The following is a 13,412-nucleotide window of genomic DNA, read 5'->3' on the forward strand; positions in this document are numbered from 1 at the left end:
AGCCTATAACGGGCGCTTAGGGCGCCGTTTAGGAAATGCCGCCGTTGGGGGGGGGGCGTGGCCCCCGCTCGTCCCCCCTAGCTCCGCCCATGCTCAACGGCGCCACCACCCCGCGCTCGTCTGTCCAACCGCGAAGATTTCGGAAGATCTGTCATGCGTAGCACCTGTCGACCAGGCATGACACAGCGTAGCACCTGTCGGCCAAGCATGACTTGACATCTCCACTGAAAGCTCCGTGCAAGACGAAGCCGCTCCACCTCCTGCCTCTGTCTTCCAGCTCTGCTCTAGAAACGATGCTCCCCAGAGAGAAAACGACACCGCAGTACCGCCATCGTCTGATCTAGAAGACCAGATTCTAGGGTTTCCCCGGAGCAGCACGACTGGGTCGACAATAGTTACACGACGATGCCTTCATCAAGGTAACGACGCGGAACACCGCTATCGCCTGCCATCGGCTCGGTTTTCATCGACAACTATGTCTTTCCGACTCGCAGCCGGAACTAGATGGAGGATCTCGAGATCGGACCATCCAGCCTCAGGCCGACTACTTCCGACGGAGGAGATGTCCACCACCGCCAGCGGCACCGGCCAGATTAGGTCTGGCCGGAGGTGCCGCCGACCAGTTAACCATGGCCACATCCCTCCTGATCCGCCCTCCCCACGAAGCCGCCGGAGCAGCGCCGAACCGTCGGGAAAGTCGAAGACCGAAGAGAGATCTCGCGCCGCCGGTCCCTCTAGGTTGCGGGGCTGTAGCCTAGATCCCCGTTGTCCCCATCACCGGCGGTGCCCGGGCTTAGCCGGTGCACGTCTCTGGAGACGATGAGGTGGAGGAGAGGAGGGAGGGGGCAGCGGCCGGGGCGCTGGGGTTGGCCCCTTGATCGCCCTGGAGGGAGCGATCGAGGGAGCCCTGGAGCGATCGGGACTTTTTTCCCGCGATCAAGTACTTATCCGACTGCGAACGTTACGACTGCGACGGTAGCATTCGAATGTGATGCGACTGTAGTTACCCAACATACATACACATGGCTAAAAATGCGATTGAGGCTCACACACTCTTCAAACAAAGCAGCTATTGCCAAAATTACATGCATCGCAAACGTTTTGTGGGAAAAAGCAGTAGCCAATGCTTTGGTCTGATCCGGGCATGACGTAGACAACACTTCATTGTACTCCCTCCGTTCCTAAATATTTGTCTTTCTAAAGATTTCAATAAGTGACTACATACGGAGCAAAATGAGTGAATCTACACTCTAAACTATGTCTATATACATCCGTATGTGTTGTTCATTTGAAATCTCTAAAAAGACAAATATTTTAAAACGGAGGGAGTAATATGCAACTAGGGTCTTAAGAAACCTACTCACTCCATTCATACATATAAAATATTTTGGATGTTTAATATGGACCAAATACAGACTGAAATGAGGAAACAAACACACTAAAATACGTCTGTATACATCTGAATTATATAAAAAAAACTGGAACATCTTATAATAGTGAACGGAGGGAGTATATTGCACTGGCGATTGATCCTTGCTACTAATTTCCTAGTTCTTATTTGGTTGGCAGTGTTAAACAATAGGCTTGTGTAACGTGACAAGTTGTCACCATAGGGTATATTGTGTGCGTGCGTTGTATATGGTGTATATAGGCAGGTTGTTAGACTAGATGATCATATCCATTGTATAGCTTGGAGTAGAGGTCAAGACTAGAAACAACCTGCCGATCCTTGTACTTTATCTCTATATATTAACACGCACGCGTCCCTGCTAAGATGCATACGCTTAAACCCTTTCTTTCATGGTAATCAGAGCCTACCTCGAATTCATCCATGGCAAGATCTTCGGCGAACTCCTTCCCCTCATCTCCGTTTGCACACACCGCAACAGAGAAGCTTACGAGAGGGAACGAGGCGCTATGGCGCGCCACCGTGCTCTCGGCCATCCGAGGGGCGCAGATGGCGTCCTTCCTCGACGTCGAGCAGGTGGTGCCCCCGATGGAAATTGAGGTCACCAGCAGCGACGGTAAGACCAAGTCCAAGGCCCCCAATCCAGAGTTAGGTGCGTGGTACGCGCGTGATCAGCAGGTGTTCTCCTACCTGCTGACTACGCTACCTCGCGAGATGGCCATCCAGGTGGCGACGTGCCACACCGCAGCAGAGCTGTGGAACACGGTGCAGGGGATGCTGGCATCGCATACCCGTGCACAGACCGTCAACGTCAGGATCGCGTTGGCAAACCTCCAGAAGGGCAACATGACCATCACTGAATATGTTGGTAAGGTCCGAACCCTCTGTGATGAACTAGCTGCTTCAGGGAAGAAGGTGGACGAGGAGGATGTTGTCTCTCACATCCTCGCGGGACTCGATGAGGAGTTCGACCCCGTGGTGTCCGCCATGTGCTCTAGGGTTGAGCCTGTTGGGGTTCCGGAGCTGTACTCGCAGCTCCTAAGCTTCGAGACTCGCATGAATCTTCGTGGCGGGTCCTCCCAGTCATCGGCAAATGCGGCGACATGCGGGCGCGGGCGCGGTCGCGGCGGCGGCGGTGACCGCGGTGACCGTGGACGCGACTTCAACAACAGGCAAGGTGGCGGCGGTGATCGTGGCCGCGGCTCCTTTCCCAAGCCACAGAACCGTGGCAACCCTGGAGGCAACAACGGCAGCGGCAACCACAACAACAACGCTGCCAAACCAATCTGCCAGATCTGCGGCAAGGTTGGTCACCCAACGTGGAAGTGCTGGAAGCGTTACGACTCCTCCTATCAAGGGGGAGGAACGCTCGGCAAACATGGCGGCTCCGCAGTATGGCGTCGACACCAACTGGTACTTGGACAGTGGTGCGACGAACCACATCACAGGAGATCTAGAGAAGCTCACCATCAGGGATCGGTACACAGGAGATGATCAAATCCACACCGCGAGTGGATCAGGTATGACTATAGCACACATTGGTCAATCTCATATTTATACCCCCGAACGTAATCTTCTCCTCAAAAATGTCTTACATGTTCCTGAGGCTGACAAGAGTCTAATCTCTGCAAGCCGACTTGCTATTAACAACAATTCTTTCGTTGAAATTCACCCCTACTCTTTTCTTGTAAAGGATCGGGGAACGAGGAGGGTTCTGCTGCAAGGCAGGGGTAGGAGAGGCCTATACCCTGTCAAACACATGGGACAAGGTGCCAAGAAGCACGTGCTCAGTGCCATACCCTCCTCGGATAGATGGCACCGACGCCTAGGGCATCCTTCATCAACCATAGTTAGCAAAATAATTAGTGAAAATAAGCTCCCATGTGTCAAATCTTTCAATTCCGAAGCTATTTGTGATTCTTGTCAATTGGGCAAAAGTCATCAGTTGCCCTATCCAAACTCAATAAGTGAATCAAAGTTTCTTTTGGAACTTATTTTTTCCAATGTATGGGGTCCAGCTATTGAATCCGTAGGTAGAAACAAATACTACGTGAGTTCTATAGATGATTTCAGTAAGTTCACATGGATATACCTCATCAAACACAAGTCAGAAGTTTTTCAAAAATTTCATGACTTCCAAAAACTTGTTGAACGACAATTTGGTCGCAAAATCCTTGCTCTCCAAACCGATTGGGGAGGGGAATACGTGAAGCTAAATTCCTTCTTTACAAAAGTTGGGATATCTCACCACGTCTCTTGCCCTCATGCACACCAGCAAAACGGGTCAGCAAAACGTAAACACCGTCATATCATTGAGGTTGGACTCTCCCTCCTAGCTCAAGCAAGCATGCCTCTTAAATTCTGGGATGAGGGTTTCATTGCTGCTACATATCTCATCAATAGACTACCAAGCAAAGTGATTAACTTTGAAACTCCTCTTGAAAAGTTGTCTCATGAGAAGCCTAATTACTCTTCTCTTCGCATTTTTGGATGTGCTTGTTGGCCGAATTTATCGTCCATATAACAACCACAAGCTGCAATTCCGCTCCAAACAATGTGTCTTTCTAGGCTACAGTAATCTGCACAAAGGTTTCAAGTGCTTAGACGTCTCTTCCGGACGAGTTTACATCTCAAGGGATGTTGTGTTTGATGAAACAGTATTCCCTTTCTCCACTTTACATCCCAATGCTGGTGCACGCCTACGTGCTGAAATTCTACTTCTCTCTCCGGAGCTTTTGAATCCAACTGATCATGGGGGAGATAAATGTGTTGATGATCAATTGGCTAAAAGTCATACACCTGATGCTAACGGAAACAGTGAAAAGAACGTTGTTCAAAACTGTGATTTTATGCAGAATTTGGCTGGTGGTACAGGTGCTGGACACGAGGAGGATTCGGCTAACACCTCTCAGGGCACGGATCCCGAGAGATTCTACGCAGGGGGCGCAGGAGCTGACGCGGCGAATGCCGAGAGATCCGGCACAGGGGGCGCAGGAGCAGCAGCGGCGGATCCCGGGGTGGATTCCCCTGCACGCGTCGGGACAAACCGGCCCAGCCAGTCCCTACCTGGCACGTCACCAGGCGATGCGGTGCGGTCGGGCGGGTCGGCCCCGCGCCTGTCATCATCTGCGGCGCGGTCGGGCGGAACGACCCCGCGCCTGTCGCCATCTGCCAGTTGGCACGAGCCGACTGGGTTCCCGCGGACGCGTGACGGCGCGGACAACTCCAGCCCCGTGCGGGCCACTGGTCGCACGGTTATCGAGGAGGATTTGCCCTCGCCAGTACGAGGAGGCAGCTCTCCCTCCGGATCTTCTGCGGCTTCAGGATCGACTGCGGCTACTAAAGACGGATCTACTGCTGCCGCTGGTGTGTCTAGCATCAGTACGACTACGCGCGTAACACGCTCACAGCGAGGCATCGTCAAACCGTTGGTACCCAAGGATGGCACGGTCAGGTACAATAAAAACTTTAAGGTTGCAAACTTCACTTCTACTGGTGAACCAGAAAGTGTGATAGAGGCTTTGAATGATAAGAGTTGGGAAAATGCTATGAACATTGAGCATGATGCATTAGTGAAAAATCAGACGTGGCATCTAGTTCCACCCAAGTTAGGGAGGAATATTATCGATTGTAAGTGGGTGTATAAAATCAAGAAGAAAGCTGATGGTACAATAGACAGATACAAGGCTAGGTTGGTAGCTAAAGGCTTTAAACAATGTTATGGTATTGATTATGAGGACACCTTCAGTCCAGTAGTGAAGGCTGCTACTATCAGGCTTGTTCTGTCTATTGCTGTTTCCAGGGGGTAGAGTCTTCGCCAATTGGATGTTCCGAATGCGTTTTTGCATGGCGTTCTCGAGGAAGAGGTCTACATGCGGCAACCACCAAGTTTTGAGCACAAGTCTAAGCCACATCATGTATGCAGATTGGACAAAGCCTTGTATGGTCTAAAGCAGGCACCAAGAGCATGGTACTCAAGGCTGAGCTCAAAGCTGCAACAACTTGGCTTTCGGCCATCAAAGGGAGACACTTCTTTATTCCACTTCAGAAAAGGAAAGGTGACAATGTTTATGTTAATTTATGTTGATGACATAATTGTTGCTAGCTCCTCACAAGATGCCACTTCAGCTTTATTAAGAAACTTGAAAAATGGGTTTGCACTTAAGGATCTGGGAGAATTACACTATTTTCTAGGCATTGAAGTTAAAAAAAATGCAAGATGGTATTCTGCTCACTCAAGAAAAGTATGCTTCTGATATATTAAAGAGTGTTGGAATGAAGGACTATAAACCTTCCAGCACACCCATGTCCACCACTGAAAAATTATCTTTGCATGAAGGAAAGTTGTTAAGTCCAGAAGAGGGAACTAGGTATCGAAGTATAGTTGGGGCACTTCAGTACTTAACACTGACAAGACCAGATATTTCATTTTCTGTTATAAAGGTTTGTCAGTTCTTACATGCACCCACCTCTGTGCACTGGACAGCTGTAAAAAGGATTTTAAGATACATACAAGGTAGTATTGGAACTGGTTTAAAGTTATGCAAGTCTCCATCAACTGCAGTAAGTGCCTTTTCTGATGCAGACTGGGCTGGATGTCCTGATGACAGAAAATCCACGGGAGGTTTTGCTGTCTTTCTTGGTTCTAATCTTATATCCTGGCATGCAAAGAAACAGGCAACGGTCTCACGTTCCAGTACTGAAGCAGAATACAAGTCGTTGGCAAATGCAACGGCTGAGGTAATGTGGATTGAAACATTTCTTGATGAGTTGGGCATTCCCAGATCACATGTGTCATGTTTGTGGTGTGATAACCTTGGCGCAACGTATCTGTCAGCAAATCCTGTGTTTCATGCAAGGACAAAGCATATAGAGATTGACTTTCACTTTGTTCGTGAAAGAGTTGCACAAAAATTGTTGGAGATAAAGTTTATTCCAACCGGAGATCAAGTTGCTGATGGTTTTACTAAACCACTTCAAGTTCGACAATTACAAGCCTTCAAGAACAATCTAAACCTTGACGTGTTGAGATTGAGGGAGGATGTTAAACAATAGGCTTGTGTAACGTGACAAGTTGTCACCATAGGGTATATTGTGTGCGTGCGTTGTATATGGTGTATATAGGCAGGTTGTTAGACTAGATGATCATATCCATTGTATAGCTTGGAGTAGAGGTCAAGACTAGAAACAACCTGCCAATCCTTGTACTCTATCTCTATATATTAACACGCACGCGTCCCTGCTAAGATGCATACGCTTAAACCCTTTCTTTCAGGCAGTCCTCAGCGTGTCTAGATTATGAAGTACTCCTCGAGCTTTGAAACACGTTGGTGTGGCACATTATGACCAAGATTCTATCAGTGATACATGATAGTCTGTTCAGGCACATGCATATATATGTGTGAATATGCTAGCACAAGAGTTCATTTTTCAGAGAAACCTGCTCCAATGATTCAGAAGATATATATGCAATATTTAGAGCAATGCAAACCACTGTTTTAGTCTGGTGATAGCCAGACGGCTGCCCCCGCGCGATCTGATGCCTGCTCACCTGCCGGACAACATTCCTGCCCGGCCAGACAATTCCGCGCTGCAGCATCCTTACCTTACAGAAACTCCAAGTCCAGGCTCAGTTTGTCGATGGGGGACAAAAACAGAGGATGGAGCCACTGTAGATAGAGAGAGAGAGAGAGCGCTTTGGATGCTCTGCATCGGTCTGCATCGGGGGTGAAGTAGAGAATAAATAATGGTTTGGGCTGCCACATGCTAAAACTGAATCAATAGATCCTGTCAAATTATAGAGGCTGCATTAGAGCGCCCTTTACGACTTTGTGCTGAAATGCTTAAATGTGTTAAGAAAATTATGTGCAATTTTTCATGTCCTCGAAAAAATTGTATATGGATTGTTCTTTTGCTTTTGATTGTATTGGCTTGCACAAGTTAATTGCTCTGTCTGTATAAACAAAAGTTTATTTTGATATTATGGTCTCTAATAAACATTGTGTGGGAGGTGCAGAGTTTGTTTTCCAATTGTAAATTGACCCCGTATAATATACTATCTCTGTTCCAAAATATAAGATGCTTTTGTAGGTTACAAAAGCGTCTACATTTTGATACGGAGGGAGTGCGTTTTCATTATTTTAAAAACCAATAATAGTTCCTTAATATTTAGGAGCATTTCTGCTACAAATATCTTCATCTTGCAAACTCAGGGACCGTAGCTTTCACTTCAAATTATGAACTATATGTGTCTATCGAAAATCATTCTTACGTGTTTACTTTTTGCTGAGTTGACCTTCAATAATTGCAATGTATTTAAGGATTATAAACATCTTTGATGATTACTTGTGTGAGTTGAAAGCACATTAAATGTTATTTATAACATATCTAGTGAATGTAATATGAATCTACCTATCAAAATTTTGGTTAATAAAATAACAGTCAAGTTATATAGTTTGACTGGCGCTTTCTTTCTGTTTTAGATAATTAGTCCGGGCTTTCTAAAATATTAAAAAAAAAATAGGATGAGATCGATGTCTAGATAGTTCCCAGATAATCTCATTTTGAAATTTTCACTAGACCAACATTACAATTATCTGCGAAGGAATGGCAAAGTGTCAGCAACAAGCATCACACAACTCCTCTCTTCGGCTACGTCTCAGCTCCCCAACACTAGACTTGTCGGTTCTCGTTGTCCACTCTACCTTGGTCGTGGTGTTCCAACTTTCTGGTTAGCTCATGTGTGCCTTTTCTCCACCGCTCTAACACATGGTCTACCTATGTGAGATGTTTGCATGTGCTATGTTTTCGGCAATGGCATATCTTCACTTGAGAGAAACTCCAATTTCCCTTCAGCCTTTATACCTCGAAGGGCAACAATATGCAGTATCTCTTTCTCCCGTCTTTGTGTCGACGCCTAAGACTTCGCCTTCCAACCCACCCATCTCTAGCCAATCCATAAGTCAAGCATGATGGTGTATCACAAATGTTTTAACAGCTTAGAAGTGGTGTGAAAAAGTGCAGTCCTATATGTGCGACACATGAGGTGGTAATAAATTCGCTGACGAAGCTCTGGAGCTATGAGAACTCCCGAGTACTCAAGCACGAAGACTCATTATTCTGTACTTGAATTCTGTGATTAGCCGTGAGCACAATCACGAGTGCCTTTTAATTACTTTAACTTTTTCATGGAAAACAAACATCCAGAGCATTTCAAGTTACAGACAAATATGAACACCACTAGATTTTGGATGAAATCGAGCAAAAATACTAACATATAGTATGTTGGGAAGGTGATACATTATTATGTATTTGCATTACATGACAGTTAAATAAGATATGTAAGCAATGGTGGCTTCACTAAGGGCTAGCTAGACAATACTCCTCTACAAACTTACATAAGACACGAGAACCCATCTCTGCACCCGAGCTCATCTGCACCAGCCCTGACGGAAAAAATCAAAACAAATAATAGAAACGCTAGTATACGAAGGGAGTACATGATTACTCATGCCAGTTTGCGGGTCGTAGGTCTTAAATGCTTGGTATGACAAAAAAGTTGATACTCTCTCTGATCCATATTAATTGTCGTTGATTTAGTACAAAATATACACATTTATACTAAATCAACGACAATTAATATTATTGAAGTGTATATGTGGATTGCCTAGCCTTTTTTATCAATTTAGAATTTTGGTTACGTTGACTAGTGCATGAAGCTTAACGTGTTATCAGGGCATAAGGTCTTGAGTTCAAGTCCTGGTTTTTGCAGTTTATCCATACCTCTGAGTCTATTCACGCGTTGACTTTTTGCGTCACACGTGAGAGTGGTGTTGAAATGTATATGTGGATTACCTAGCCTTTTCCATCGGTTCTGATTTTTGGTTGCGTTGACTAGTGCATGAAACTTCACAAATATAAGTCGGGTGTTTCTGTTTTCTGTTGGCAAAAAGTAATAAATAAATAAAAATATTGTTTAACTAAATGCATTAGCTGCATTTAGTTGCTCCCGCAGAAATATGCAACATTACTAGTATGACTTGAACCACGTCGACTAATCTCGATAGTAAAGTGTAAATCAGATCATGCATGTATAGTGTGTGAGCATGATAGGAGTACCTGAGTGTGCGTGTGTGTGTGTGTGCGCGCGCGCCACAGAGAGCTCACAGAGCCCAACTAATAAAATTCGGAAGTTCAGTTTTCTTAGAACAACGACACAAAGGGTTGATGAAGCCCAAGGATTATGACACCCAACAAAGGAGTAGGAAGCATAGGTAACAACGGTCCGACATGACGCTTAATTCTTCCAACTTTATTTCATCACAAGACCACATGCACAATTATGTGCTACCCCCTGCTGCTTGTTCTCGAGCAAAAACGCCGACGGCCACACACTTGGTGACTTGGTCACCAGTGGCGGTTGTGCTAAAGGGCCAGGCTCATCGACTGTGCTTTGAATTAAATTTATATCGGCAGGACACGTTGATGTGGCACATTATGACCAAGATTCTATTGATGATACTTCCTCCGTTCCTAAATGTAAGTCTTTGTAGAGATTTCACTAGGTGGACTACATACGGAGCAAAATGAATGAATTCACACTTAAAATGCATCTATATACATCCGTATGTCGTTCATAGTGGAATCTCTACAAAAATTTATATTTAGGAACGAAGGGAGTACATGATAGTCTGTTCGGGTACATGGATCCCATGAGCCCGTGGAGTTATATATGTGTGTGCGCTAGCTCAAGAGTTCATTTCCAGAGAAACCTGCTCCTATGATTTAAAAGACATCTGTCCAGTTTCTAAGCTCTCAAGAATTACAACGCTGTGGTTGATTGAGGCTTTTAGCCGCGCTGGTGGCCCCACCTGTAAGTGTATATGCGCTTTAGTCGGTTTGACCACAACGTCGGTTCTCTTCCCATTTCAACCTATCTGCTAGCCCCTTCCCTGAATCTCGACCCCCTTCCCCGTCCCCCTTCCACCGTGTCGCCGCCTCCGCCATCACGCCTGCCTCCTCTTCAATGTCGCGCCACACCCAGTTCTCTGTCCACCTTTGCTCCTTCCCCCGCCCTCTCCTATGCGTCGTTATGCCGGTCGCTGAGACTCGCCTCTACCGGTCTACGGTGCTGGCGCTGGGGATGCGTTCCGCGCGGCGCTTGTTCGCCTCGGCTCAGCATTCGCAAAGGATTTTCCCCTAACCTCCTTTGCAGCGCCACTCGGCCCATCTCTCACTGCCCACGGCGAGGCAATGGCCAGCGGCAGCAACACGGGAAGTTTCCACGGCCCTAGCCCAGCAGTATGGTGGCGACGAGGGAGTTCGAACTGGCGATGTGCTTCGTTGTGAAGTGGGAAGGTCATCAATTCCAAAGCATTAATGCGCTCGATCTGGTGGTAGGGCTCTCCGTGCCTCAGCTGCACACCAACCCAACGACAACCATGGCGAGCATCGAACCCCTCCCTGCTTTAGGCTACACAATTATCTTCCTAATTTGCTCAAAGGTATATGTATTGTGGCCTTCAGAAGCAGTTTTGAGATTCTTAGTGTTATGGTGTGAATGGCATAACGAAAACTCAAAATGCTGATCATTATTTTACAATCATTACCATTATAATCTCCCATCTTCATGCGTGATATGTTGCATATCCGCTAATAAAAGGTCGTTCCTCTATTGTTTTTGGGTTACCTAGCTATTTTTCAGTTTTGCATTCCTTTATGTATGAATTGTACTATACAGGAAGCATCAGATCAATCCCCCCGCTCCATCTTAGAATGTCTCAAGTCTCATGCCAAGAATGGCAACTGCAGAGTAATAGTTGTAGTACAGAAAAAGTGCCCATGATACCGTTGGATGCAGCCTGTGAGCTGTGCTCTGCCCCAATGCTTAGGGTAAATCTATCATGTTTTTCATGTTCTGTTTGGATGTTCTTTGCAAATTAAGATGATTTCTTCCTGTTATGTGTCGTACCATTTTCTCAATGTGGTTTTAACAATCGTTGGGTTTCTAACTGAGACAAAAGTTCAGGTGAGAACTTTAGAATAATCCCAAGTTCAGGTAAGCACTCCGGGAGCTCGCCCACATCCAAATGGTATGTGCAAAACCTCTTATTCGCACTGCTCCTGGAGTTATAGATAGCATACACAACATGAGATTTTGTAACAACGTTCTAAAATTTGCAGTGAATGACACAGGAGATTAAGATATGGCATGCAGTTGAGATTATAAGAGTTTGTCACACTAAACAAATTTACTAATGCTTAGTGAATTTCCCATGTATTGATTTTTTGTGTGACCTGCAGCGGTTAGACTGTTATCAGTTTTGGTCTGGATTACATTATACATATAACAAATCTGAACTGGTAAGAATTAAATTTCTAGGTTGTAATACTTTGTATAGAATCAAATTACTCTTTGTAGCTACCGAGTCCCATTCTTCATGGTGAAATTGTTCACTGTTCTTTTTAGTCTGCTCCAGATGTCAGGATAGATGTACCATTTGTAAGTGGCAGAAAGCAAGCCGCTCCTGACATCATAATTTTGTTGGAATGTCAAATTGCGCTGTGACCCATAAAAGATTTTTCTGCCAATATTATGTCGTGTTGTGATATGGGACTTCTCACCTAAACTTTTGTCTCAGTTATTCTAAAGGGAACACAAATTTTTTTGGCCCTTATCTAAAGATTAAGTCAGTTACTTCCAGACTTCCAGTTATGTGTAGGTATTAAAAGTAAAGAGTTTCTTGTATCCATAAGATATATTTAATTGTATTAGTAGCACACTCTTGAGCTTTCAAATGCTTGGATGACGGTAGTAATAATTTTTTTATTGCAGGATCTTTGAGATTCTTTTCAATGTACCATGCTTCTCATTTAGTCCTGAACTGCTTAAATACATAGTATATTAATTTTTTTAGAAAGTACAAAGTACCAAGGTGTTTGTTTACTTGTTGTCCATCTAGGACTTAGGTGCCAATACGAATTATTGCTATGTCTATGTAGAAGAAGAGGGTCTGTTGTATACCGAAAAAGGGTTTCCCCCCGCTTTGTATACAAAGCAACCAACCGCACCATACAGGGATAGGTGCCGGGGCGGAAGCAGCACAGACACGCCCAAAAGAAACGACAGAGAAAGATCAAAAGAAACAAATGCCGACAACGGCGGATCAACAAAAACGAAGAAGCCTCGCGATCGCTGCGCCCACCAGAATCTACCCCTAGGCTCCAAGACTCCGAAGTGCCGGCACCTATCAACACCTCCAAGAAGGATCGCGACGATGACGACGCTGCTGCCAAGGGTTTCCCCCGGTACACGATGAGGCGAGAGGCAGGGTAGCCCCCGACGCCCTCCCGGAAGGTCAGGTGGCACCCTCAAGCGCCACCGCGCCGGTGTCGGCCACGCCGATAGGGGTTTCCCCCGATCCCAACCCGCACCTCGGGCGCTCCGGATCCATCCACCAAACCAACCACCACCCTGCGCCAACGCGGTCATGAGGCCCCCACGCCGTCTCACCACGGCACCACGAAATGAGGGCAGTGCGGCGAAGGATTAGAGCCGGGACTAGGGCATCAACACCGTCGGCACGCGGGAGGGCCCCACCTCCACCGTCAGCGACGGTAGCCGTCCGGACGCAATAGCAGGAACACACCAGGCCCGTGGGCCCACAGGCCCGGCCGAGCCCTCGTGGGCCCGTAAAGCTCCCGCCTTCGCGCTGCTGCCGGCACGCCATCGGTGCCGACGCCCCATATCCGAGCCGCTCCTTCTCCTCACTGCACCGCAGACAACGAGGCCACACCGGGGGCCGGCCCGCTAGGACCCAGATGGGGCCTGTCGGGCCCAGATCTGGGCTGGGGGCGCGACATCGGTCACCCAGCACCACCACGCTGCCCCGCCACCAAGGAGCAGCGCCGCCACCACGTCTGCCGCCGGCCACCCCGCCGGGTCACTGGACCGCCGCCATGCCGAGCGACACCGCTACCGCCCCCTGCCCCGGGCCAGGAGGAC

At 46.9% G+C, this 13,412-nt stretch overlaps 1 pseudogene; it reads left to right on the forward strand.

The window, feature by feature from the left end:
* The first annotated feature begins 2,320 nt into the window (after positions 1-2,320).
* LOC119327082 lies at positions 2,321-2,459 on the forward strand (annotated as a pseudogene).
* The last annotated feature ends 10,953 nt before the right edge of the window (positions 2,460-13,412 follow it).

This window comes from Triticum dicoccoides, chromosome 6B (genome assembly GCF_002162155.2).
Source record: "Triticum dicoccoides isolate Atlit2015 ecotype Zavitan chromosome 6B, WEW_v2.0, whole genome shotgun sequence".
Taxonomy (NCBI): Eukaryota; Viridiplantae; Streptophyta; class Magnoliopsida; order Poales; family Poaceae; genus Triticum; species Triticum dicoccoides.